The sequence below is a fragment of the Sinohyriopsis cumingii genome, chromosome 12 (assembly GCF_028554795.1).
Source record: "Sinohyriopsis cumingii isolate HCF-2022 chromosome 12, ASM2855479v2, whole genome shotgun sequence".
In the NCBI taxonomy this organism is placed as follows: Eukaryota; Metazoa; Mollusca; class Bivalvia; order Unionida; family Unionidae; genus Sinohyriopsis; species Sinohyriopsis cumingii.
Window position 1 is genome coordinate 72,234,984 of NC_142972.1, and position 12,767 is coordinate 72,247,750.

The window sequence follows — 12,767 nt, forward strand, 5'->3', positions numbered from 1 at the left end:
AGTCAAAGAGCATGAATCAAGATTCCTATAGCAAAACAAACCACAAAGGCATTTTTTTTTCAAAACACAACATTTTTTATTCAAAATCACTTAACACTAACAAGTAACTATAACATTTTTAACAATAATCAAACAATATAACATCAAACATTTTTTTCAAATCACAAACATTTTTTAACTAACGCTTTATTTTGGACAGGGCTGACAACGTTGTGAATGAAATTGTGATTTCCACTGTTGGAAGTCATTAGGCCATTGATGGACACTACGTTTCCTAGCTTGAGACAAAAGATAAGCATAATGGTCACAAAACCATCGATCTACTTTCACGTCGTTTCTAGAAGAAGAACGAGGATCAAAATGAGTCACTAAATGTTCTAAAGAATAGTCCGGACTGCGATGATGCAGAAAATGCACACAGTACTGTCGACACACCATTGCATCTGTGCCTTGTAATTTCACATTATTGAATCGGGTGGTCTGAGCATTTCTTCTCATAAAAAGTCAATGATATCGTCTTCCAAAGGAGACAATCCATACGAATCAAAATATTCCACACATCCTTTTTGAGGAAAGTAGACGGCTACCCAGTGGGTTCCTGGGAGATGACTGTCGTCCGTGTTGATCACATAAGCTTGATGGTCTTGAGGTGTGCGATGAGGCAGTTCATCTTTAGCACAGACGACAGGATTCCAAGAAGCCGTGTACGAACTGTGGTTCAAAAGGTAATAACGTTCCCAGGTATCCATGTTTTGTGTGGGTTTTTTCTTCACAGGTAATGATAAGTGATCAATTCGATCCTGACTTTTTGCTTGAAAATGTCTGACAAATAGACGTTTTTTCGCCTCGTCTCCCCACTCTGATCCAAGACAGCTTCGATGCGATGGATCTCTTGAGTCGTTAATGGAGGACAAGAATGTTCACAGAAGCCTTTATACCACTGTTGCAACACGTCTTCGTCCGAGATGAGACTCCAAGCTTCGTCCAGATACTCGTCCAATTTTTCTTCTTGACTCAGCATCAGGCATTTATCGTGTTGAATTTGACTGGGATGATCGTTATGACATCCATAGCAATCTTTCTTGATCAATTCCTTCATTTTGTCTGCCAAGACTATAGCAAAACAGGAGACTAAATGGGCTTCTTGTTCTGACCATCGGGACTTCATCATGAAACTTCTTCGTCTTTGTCTTGGGGTTCTTCTTTCATGGTCTCCTCACATTCCATGTCTAAAGTTTCTCCAGTAGGTAAAGAGGGATAAGAGTCTTCCATGGCTTCTAATAATCTAGAATGACTTCTCTCAAACTGTTGATTTCTATGGTATTATCAAATTCTGCATACAGGATGACGTTCACCGTCTCTGTTAGATTTGAAGCAAACTGAAGTTCCACACGAATCTGGCTGGATTTTATAGGGTGGAAATGTCCCTCGTCGCTGTCTTGACTTACAATTCGTTAGAGAACCGTTTTCGAAAATGGAGTTTCACTGTAACTTTCCCTTTGGAGAATGAAATATTTTGTCCCAGATCTCCTTTTATACCAATGCTGACAGTGTCCAAATGCGACTTACTGACGGGCAAATAGTGAGGATGTACAAATTCACGGTGTACGTGATAGGTGTTTGCACCTTCCTGGTCATTGTTCGTGGTACTATCTACTTTGAAAGGAATGACACGCAGTAACGGCACAGAGGCGTGTCCCACCACGTTGTACTCCACCACATCGGAATACACAAAGATCAAATCCAGTCCTTGGTTCAGTTATACCAGGTTTCCAAAAGCTCTGTAAAAATCCATATTACTGCTGATCTTGGGGCTCAAATTGTTTGCGACCATTTCTGCATGTCCACCCAAAATTTCAAACAAACTACCATTGAACCTGAGGGACAACATGTCCGTATCTTGAAATTTGATCACGAGACGATGAGCCACTTTATGGTACTCAATCTTCACACTTTTTGGCTCTGTTCAGGGCTTTGCCAAAGGCTAAGTTGAACCTGTCCACAACAGTGTCCACCAAATGTTCACCACTAAAATAATAACCTGAAGGAATTTTCAAGGTGTAGATAATGAAGGCTTGATTGCTGGCTGGTCTTGTGTCCCCTAAAAACCCGATTTCATTGATTTCTTCTTCCAACTGGGCATTCAGGATTTCCACCTGGAAAGTGTTTTGCTTTTCGGTGATGTTTTTGATTTGTGTTGGGTGAATGATTTCCACTAAAGCCACTTCCCAATGGGCTTCGTGACCTAATTGGATGACCTGAGGTAATTTTCCCGTGTAACAGCACAAAGTGTTATTGGGAAACACCTCCATGGAACTGTCACTGGGTAAGGTTAAGTAAAATTGGTTAGTGTGACTCATGATTCCAGAGTTCTGTGGCTGTCGGAGGGGTTACTAGAAGTCAGAGGAGTGTCTCCGCCTAAAATGGGGTTGTTGTTGTTGGAGTGGTGACTGGCACTGGACACAAGGTTCCCATTGTTCTCGATCGAGGAGAATTTGAGGCAGGGATTGGGAAGCAGGTAACCGATGCAACTGCTCAATAAAATGGTCCACAATTGTTTGTCTTCTTGTTGCAAACTCAAATTGGCAATGGCTGCACCGATGACACAATACACCACGCAGATTTGGCAGAAAAAGACGATTTGCGTTTTAGGCACACGTTGTCCACACCACACCCACAAGGGTTGTTTCTGTAAATCTTGCAGAGAAGAACTGGGTGAAGGAATGGTCGCCGTAGCTGAGTCTGTGTGAAAGGGCATGATGGTCACTTCTTTTTATAGTCGACGACTTGCGAAGCGCCGATCCAAGAATCAAAACTGGGTGGATATCCTTTCCAACGTACTTTGACTTCTTTGACACGTCGTTTGCCCACTTTACGGGTTCTGCGTTTGAGAATGCTTTCCATGTCGTACACGTCTTCTTCTTTTGGTGACACGACTTGATTTGAAATAAGTACGGGCTAGCGTTTTGGGAGCACTTAACATCCATGGCTGGCTTGCTGAGCACCTTTTTCCTCCTTTACCAAGCTGTGTCTTAATGTGACGTCATCGTTGCCGACCAATCGTAGCGGGCGTTACATACTGCTTGGGTTGACACCTGAGGCATTTCAATCCAACCAAGAAAAATGAGTGTGTGGTGAGACTATTCCCACTCATGTTTAAAGCCTTTCAGTCAGGTTGTTAAGGACTAGTTAGTCCTACACCTGAGTGGCTAAATTTAAAAGTACTCTGTGAGTACATAAAAGCCTGGGGGATGAGGCTCTCTTTCCTTCCCCAGGAGTAATTAAAAATCACGCGGTGCGTGATTTAACCAGTGATACATGCTCCATTGGAGCGAAAATCACTTTAATTCAAGTAAGCAAGCAAGCAAGTTCGGGTACCGTCTCTAGCACTCTTGATGACACCAACTGCCGGAGTTATTTTCTTTCTTGCATGCCCCTATGTTCCACTTCTGTTTGTGATAATAACTTGTGATACCTCACATTTTCTAAAGTGGAAATCTTTACAAGCCGTACAAAATACAAAGTTATATGACTTTGGCTTTTCACACTTGCACAGACTCTTCACTTTATAAGTGTCACGAGAAAATTGTATATCCAGTTTTTACCATTTTCCAAAACACGTACACACTTTTGGCACACAGCCTTAGAACAAAACAATGCATCACCCGTTGTAAGCCATTTCATTGGCTATACTTATTTTCTTACCGCGTTCACTTCGAATTGACTTGAGTAGCTATTCACACAGTGACGAGAATGGTCATGCTTTACTGGGTCTATCCTATAGACTATTTATATAAAAAAAAATATTTTAAAAAATTAAACTAATGCACGAACAATCGTACCATGGGCGATCCCATGGAAATTGTGTCAGTCTTATTGCAAAATACATCAAGGAATGATGTTTAATTGTACTATTCTGTGTCAGTACGTTTTAGTCGCATTTGTCAGCAGTTCACTCTGGTGATATTTTACAATGGTGGATTTTTTCCGATGGATTTTATTTTCTAAGTGCAATGTGTGTTTCCTTGAAAATTTCTTAGGGAAAATATGCCATAAAAAACAAACGTAATTGTCGTAATTCTTTTTAAAAGTAGGAATAACATGCTCTCTCTCTCTCTCTCTCTCTTATAGTAGTTTTTATTGAAATCTTAATAGTATTTGTTCATTTTGAAGATACCTCTCCAAAAATGTGATCAGTAGTTACCATAAATAGGTGAGCTGTTACGTTTGTCATGTCATTTTTTTCCCAAAACTTACACCCTAACAATTGTATAACGATGATTTTTTTTTATCAGTAAATCGTTGGATGAAGTAAAATCTTGAGTTGACGAGCTTGGACAATTCATGTATCTTAGCTTTATCCTTATTTTGGCACCGCAATGTGTCACGGAAAAGTTTACAACATTAGGTCCACCGTTTTGGTTTTTTTTTTCTTCTCAGAAAGGCAACAAACACATGACTTTTTAAAGAATAACGCGAGTGTCATTACACTGTATAACCCTACCTATGTTTAACTCTGAATTCTAAAACCAAAACATGCGTTCAGAACCAAATTTACCAATGTTCGACCTATTTTCTCTGAGTCTAGACTGGCGATAGAGGACACACGTACTAATAGTATGGAAAAATGGGAATCAGCCTGCCTAAAATAGAGTATTTATATGGGTTAGGCTGACCAGGATTGGTTAATAATGGAAGTTATGTTGTAGGAAAAAGAATCTTTTGAGAGGTTATCCTAGTTGTAAGTGAAAAAAAATAGAGACATTGTTTTATTGATGGAATTTCAGTCCTTTAACATTCTTGAGTTTGGATCACTCATTACTAAAATTAGCACCTGACTCTTTGGTGCAGAATTGAAAGCACATGTTTCAAACAAATGCAGGTCCAGAAAATGCCGCGGCTCATATCCTTTCCTCTACACAGAAGCTGACATCCAGGTTTCATCTATACTGATAAATATAGGTTTGATCATGAGTACTCAAATACTGTAAGTTATTGAACTTTGAAGATCATGGGGTTTGCATAGGTTTGCTATGGGGACTGAATTAGTACCGTGATTCCTAGAACAGGGCGCGTTTTGGTGCTGCTTTTTTCCCCGCCTTAGATATGTGAAAACTCTTCAACATTGTTAGTCGCGTGTGCTAGGAAACACAGGACATCTCTTAAATTTGAGATATACAGCAAAATGTTAAGCAGTCAGTTGACAATAGATATCACAATATCTTCTTTTTATATAAAATTGATGAATGAATGAAAACAATGAACAGTTCTCACATAGAATGTGAGGTTGTCTTAGTTATCTTTGTCCTATAATACCGCAAAAAATAACAAACCAAAAATGGTGACCTACGTTTTTTCTTTACCATTCTTTCTTTCTCTCTCCAATGTAATCTTAAGTCTGCCCATTTCTCAAAACACTCCAGACTAAAGTACTGCCCGTTCTATTGTCATCCAGTGCAGTAACATGTGTGCGTGCGTGCGTGTGTGTGTGTGTGTTATCTTTCGCTTACATACATATCGTTTGTACAAAAATTTAATTACAAATAGAAACCATTGGCGTAAACCATTAAATTTAACCGTGCAGATCGCAGAACAAACCTCTAATAATACATTTTGAAAAGTGTTGTGTGACACGGATCGCCATTGTCGCTTGGTGTCTGCTTTCTTCTTCGAAAATAGATCGTTTCGTCTTGACTATAAAAATTTAATTTTACTAAGTTTTACGCACTACTTGAACTCATATATTTCACGTTGTAGGTGTAAGTCGTCGTTCTCAGTTTTCTGGAAGGTCGTTTTTGCGTTTCTCAAATGTGATACTATTTTTTATGGACCGAACGAAATTTCTTTTGGCGTGAATCAGGACTCGTGCTTTTGTGGCACAAGTGGAGAGCATTGATTAAAGCTCAGATATGTCGTCTTCGAAATCGCTGACACGGATCTGAGCTAACACTTCAGCTCCTGTGTGAGGCGACACGGCACGTCATTCCCTTTCACTTTCTCCATGAAATCGTTTCATCTTATTGCAAAATAGCAGGTCCCTGTATATAGGGAGAGTGTCTTAGAGTCAGAGTATTCATTCCACTCTCAAACGATCAAGAAGGCGGAAGAGTCAGCACAGATCGACCTGCTGGTCAAATATTTGCTAAAAGTCATACGAAAGCATAATTCACAGGCGAAAGTGGCAACAAAACTTACTCTTTTGGTCGTTGATTTGATGAGAGTCATACGAAAGTGTAGAAGTGCTGATGAAGTTTGCTACATCTGGAAAGGTAAATGGGTATTTGTCCCCAGAATACCTGCTTCGTCTAAGAAAGAGAAACAAAAGTCAAGATACCTATTATCATTGTCGGGAGAAAGGACACTTGGATTCAGAGTGCCCTAAGAGAAAAGAGAAGAAACAGAAACAAGACGAAAAAGAGGAGAGGGATTCAGAAGAAGAAGAAATTGAAGATGAGGAAGAACTTGTGCCAGTGAAGACATGGAAATGGAAAAATTGACAATGTGAGCCGATGCGTTGGCCTGATGTGAAATTTCATACTACCTTCTAAAAGAGAATAGACCAGAAAGAAAACGTAAGTGTCTCTTGGTCTTGACATTCTATAATAAGGATGGCGTGTTTTGTTTTTACTCACACTTCATGAAATTGTGCTCTTTCACCTCTCTCTATCCCTCTGGATCATGTTTTAGTTAGAATTGAAATGGAAGGATGTTTTCCTTCACGCACGCTCTTTAAGCATGCAAGTCGGTAAACATTAGTCAGTCTATTCATCCATCATTTTGTGTCTTGATGCTTCATAAAATCACACACTGATGCCATAAAATAAGGGGTTACATGGGTTTTGTAGTGTTGGGGTGGGGGTGGGGTGTAGGTGTTTGGCAGAGTTGGTCATTGCATTGTACGTGAGGGCTTAGGTGCTTTCGGAAAAACCTTTTCTTCTTCACTCTGTGTTGATGAAATATAATGGGTTATTTCTTCACTCTATTTTGATAGTATATATAAAGGGTTATTTCTTCACTCCGTGTGGATAGTGTATAATGGTTTTCTTCTTCCCTCTGTGTGGTTAGTATATTATGGCTTTTTCCTCTTCCCGCTTTGAGGATAGTGTATATTGGATTATTTGCTTCTTCTTCCCTCTACGTGGATTTTATGTATGGGTTTATATTTTTACATCTCACCTCTGTGTGGATAGTAGGTATGGGATTTGTATTCTTCCTCTTCCATAAGTAGATAGTATATTTGGGGTTTGTTTATTTCCTCTTCCCTCTCTCTCTCTCTCTCTCTGTGTGTGTGTGTGTGTTCGCGTACGTTGTGTGGATAGTATATTTTGGGTTTGTTTGCGTTAGCGACGTTGTGTGTATAGTATGTTTGGGGTTTGTATGAGTTCGCGTACGTTTGTATGGATAGTATATTTGGGTTTGTTTTCCCTCCCTTCCGTGTAGATAGTATATTTTGGGTTTGTACGCGTTAGCGACGTTGTGTGGATAGTATATTTGGGGTTTGTGTGCGTTAGCGACGTTGTGTGGATAGTATATTTGCTGTTTGTATGCGTTCGCGTACGTTTGTATGGATAGTATATTTGGGTTTGTTTTCCCTCCCTTCCGTGTGGTTAGTATATCTTCTGTTTTTTCCGCTTCCCTCTGTGTTGATAGTATATTTGGGGGTTTGTTTTTTCCTCTTCCCTCTTTGTGTGTGTGTGTGTGTGTGTTCGCTTACGTTGTGTGAATAGTATATTTTGGGTTTTTACGCGTTAGCGACGTTGTGTGGATAGTATATTTGGGGTTTGTACGACTTAGCGACGTTGTGTGGATAGTATATTTTGGGGTTTGTATTCGTTCGCGTACGTTTGTATGGATAGTATATTGGGGTTTGTTTTCCCTCCCTTCCGTATGGATAGTATATCTTGGGGGTTTGTTTTTTCCTCTTCCCTCTATGTGTGTGTGTGTGTTCGCGTACGTTGTGTGAATAGTATATTTTGGGTTTGTACGCGTTAGCGACGTTGTGTGGATAGTATATTTGGGGTTTGCACGCGTTAGCGACGTTGTGTGGATAATATATTTTGTGGTTTGTACGCTTTAGCGACGTTGTGTGGATAGTATATTTGAGGTTTGTATGCGTTCGAGTACGTTTGTATTTATAGTATATTTGTTTTTTTTTTCGCTTCCCTCTGTGTTGATAGTATATTTGGGGGTTTGTTTTTCTTTCCTCTTCCCTCTGTGTGTGTGTGTGTGTGTTCGCATACGTTGTGTGAATAGTATATTTGGGGTTTGTACGCGTTAGCGACGTTGTGTGGATAGTATATTTGGGGTTTGTATGCGTTAGCGACGTTGTGTGGATAGTTTATTTGGGGTTTGTATGCGTTCGCGTACGTTTGTATGGATAGTATATTAGGGTTTGTTTTCCCTCCCTTCCGTGTGGATAGTATATCTTGGGGGTTTGTTTTTTTCCTCTTCCCTCTGTGTGTGTGTGTGTGTGTGTGTGTGTGTGTGTGTATGTGTGTGTGTACGTGTGTATTGGTCTCTGTCCCTATAAAACTCACTTTATCATTATCAAATACACTCTACCTACCTACCTACAGTAGCGCGTATTCAGGTCAGCCACTTGCAACACTGTTGCCATTTATCCCCTAGTGTTCAGTACAGTGACGTCACTGACGCTGGAAATTTTGAGACTATAAATATGGACTTGGGTTTTTCCACAGGATGTAGCTATACATATGTACTAGAGTTCATAAACAGGAACGTCACTCAAGCTTAGGCTATAAAAAGATAGTGGGGTTTTCCAAAGGAATAACCCACAAGTTGTAGCTATAAATAGATAGTGAGATTTCATAGGAATTTCAGCTGATTATAGCTATAAATAGATACATGGGTGTTTATCCACGATCGTCACACAAGTTGACATTGTAAGTAGTTACTAAGTTTATATCCATTTTAGTCTAAACTATTGTAACTTAATTTTCGGGGATATGTTTATTCTGGGACAATTTCGTCATTTTAGCGTTACTTTTAGCCACATCCATTTGTCGTTGAGCTTTTCCTTGCTTGATTATACCTATTTATAGCATCATTAAAATTATGCAAATTTTTGAACACCCCAGCAGAATTTCAGGTCTTAGTAATGCTTTATATATATCAGGCTTGTACTAGTGTATGTCTGTCTCTGTCTCTGTTGTGTTTGGCCCTCTACCATCATTGTCCCTAGACAGGTCCGATACAAATTCCCCATTGTCCCTAGACAGCCCCACCATGTTCAATTTCCCTTGACGCTATATAGTCCCACCATGTTAAAATTCCCTATGTTAAATTCCCCTTGAGGCTAGAGTTGCCCAAGACTTTTTCCCATGTTCAATTCCCCTTGACGCTATACAGGCCCACGATTTATTCCCATGTTCAATTCCCCTTGACGCCAAAGTGCCGGGCCTGTATCTCCCATGTTCAACTCCCCTTGACGCTAAACAGGCCCAAAATATATTCCCATGTTTAATTCTCTTGAGGCTAAACAGGCCCAGGTGTTTCTCCCATGTTAAATTTCCATTGAGGCTAAACAGGCCCAGGGGTGTTTTTAATGCTAATTCCCACTGAGGCTAAACAGCCCCACTTCACTACTTGTGATTTTTTTTTTTGTGGTCTTTTTCTTTAGATCGTTTTAATGAATAGTACCATACTTTTATCGGCCCATTAAGTACCCAACAGTATTGCCATGCTGATGTAAATAATGGCCATTTGAATTGCCCTCAAACCCGTGGTTATTATTACGTCATATTAACCTTATTGTCGTCGAACAATTTAGGGCATATATTATCACTAATGCATTACTTATAGACTGAGGCTATGGGAACAGAATATCTTCTTTTTATGTCATTCAAATGTGACAGGAATATATATTTAAAATTTTATAGGCCAGGTTTTTCACTAATTCTTGAAGCTTTGTCGAATGTTGTTTTTCTATTGTCCTCATCTAGCCATACACAAAGACGGATCCGCGTGGGTAGGGAATTGAGAGTGAACGAATCCTCCCTTCCTAGAGAAACAACTGGAATGTTTCCTAGAGTCGGGTTCCTTTACGTCTAATTGTTATAGTTATGCCCTGGAAACGCTTAAAGGGCAAGAACTTTAATGAGTTTCGCACCAGGGGAAGATCTTGGGGTTCCGCCCATAGATCTCTCGCCTGCCTGTTTGCACAGGGATATTGGTCTGCCAAAACCCGATCAAATTTTTAAGCATCCCTTTGACGCGGTTCGCATCGGCAGGACGACACAAGTATGTAAGAATTGGCTTACATACCATAACCCATTCTCTGACAATTCAGTGTTTCCCTTTACGCACAGTTGTGCGTCAGGGACGCACGCTGGAGAAAATTGACGCACACATTTTTTTACCGTGCGTTTTTTTGATGCAAAGGATTTTCATAATATGATCATGATTTATTTAATACCCAATGCATTGGACGATGGATGGCAACGTATATACTTCGCGTATAGGCATTGACTGGTTCCCGCTTTGTTTGCTCCCTGCCTTGCGCTCTTCTATTCCTATAGCAAAGTGCAACGCAGGGAATATAAAAAACAATGAACCAGACTAGCATAGGCAATGTTGTGACGGAGTAGCTTCCCCTAATCTCGCGAGTTTCTCGCGATTTTCATCGAGCTCAGCAAGCTGTTCTAGATATTTAACATCCAGGCTCGTTGCACTAGAAAGTGATCGCCAGATTAAAACGCCATGCACTAAAAAGCATTAGTGAAGAAAGTGAAAGAAGCAGAACACAAAAGAGTAACCGTGGATCTAACTTTAATGAAAAATGGAGAAAATTATTCCCTTGACTGGAATATTCATTATGATCACCGGTGTGACTTCTGATGGCGTGATTGCAAAGACTGCAAAAGTGAATAATCCTTTCGTGACAGGATTTTAGAATTTTCAAAAATAGGCCCTTGTTCGCCATAAGATATCTGGAGAACACATTATAACCTAAGACATTATTTCACAACATAGAAATCAGTAAACTTGCAGAGACAAATGCGTTATTTGGATAACAAAGTCAGTGGGTCATTGCAGATTTTGTTGGTTTTTAACTTTTACTGCAATAAAAGAAAGATCTTAAAGTTCAAGTGTAACTTATTAGAAAGAAGATGAATCAGTATCCTCAAAGATATTTGGATAAATGTCTTCTAGGACGAAGTACGATGAAACCTATGATAGTACACATTTGATTAAAGGCAGTAAATTAACTCCCATTTGGTTAAAAAGATTTATCTGGCTTTTTGTATAGGCTTATATGTAATGTGTTGGGCTATAATATTGTTGAGGAGACTGTTAAAAGTACGACTTTAAAAGAAAAATGAACTAATAAAATTATTCTTTGAATGGACAATGCATTTGTTTGTTAATTGTGCATGTTGGTGTATTTGTATGTTTAGAGAGAGAGAGAGAGAGAGAGAGAGAGTAGTATAAGTTGCAATATCCTATTTCAAGCTGAAAAAGTATGAGTCGTATGAAAATGTGTCAGTACATTTTTGACCCCCACATTTTTTATTTGACCCCCAGTTTTGACACCAAAGGGTATTTTGTACCCTCAATTTTACACCCCTGGGGGATACACTGGACTGACATCTACTTGGTCTTATAGGTATCCTCGGTGTATTATATAGAGGCTCTCAAGTGGGTAATTATTTAATACTGAATTTATGAAACGAGTTGTATAATGATCACTTGCTCATTATTTAACGAGTTTAATAAATTTGATATTAAATCATTACAAATTTGAGATTCGTTTTCTCTGCTTTTATTTCAGTGGAAACTATATAGAGAGAAAGAAGAACGAATAATTTCATTCATTCTGACTGAGACGTAAGACCCTGATTGGTTGTGTGTAAACAATAGTCCCAAATGAAGTTGAACCAGATTTAATGTTTAAAAGTTTATTAAACTTTTTTTTTTACAAATTAATAAGTGTGATTGTTTGACCCAGTACCAGCTGGAGTACAGTAGATGGTCCATGTTTACCTGAAGTGTCTCTTTCATAAATAAACATTACATTCGTGCGATATTAGTGTGAAAGGATTACTGGATGCAGAAAATCCCATATTTACTGTAATTTATTTGTGATCGAATATTTGCATTATTTGATTTGGAACAGAAGACTACAGAAAACGTAAGCAATTTCATTTTGAGTCGGAATTGCATCACATATTTACCGTCAGCTTGGAGACCGGTTTATGTCCACATAAATCTGTGAACAGAGGTGAGTTTATTTACTTGGTAAGTTAATTTGTAAACTACGCTTGTATATAGGGTAGAATCCATGTTACAAGTGTACAATTCACCTCTATTCAGTGTATCCCCCAGGGGTGTAAAACTGAGGGTACAAAAAAACCCTTGGTGTAAAAACTGGGGGTCAAATAAAAAATGTGGGGGTCAAAAAAATACTGACAAATTTTCATACGACTCGTACTTTCTCTCTCTCTCTCTCTCTCTCTCTCTCTCAACATACAAATATACCAACATGCACAATTAACAAACAAATGCATTGTCCATTTAAAGAATAATTGTATTAGTTCATTTTTCTTTTAAAGTCGTATTTTTAACAGTCTCCTCAAGCAATATTATAGCCAAAGACATTAGATATAAGCCAATACAGAAGGCCAAATAAATCTTTTTAATGAAATGGGAGTTAATTTACTGCCTTTCATAAAATGTATACTATCATAGGTTTCATTGTACTTCGTCCTACAACACATTTATTCAAATATCCAGGAGGATAATGATTC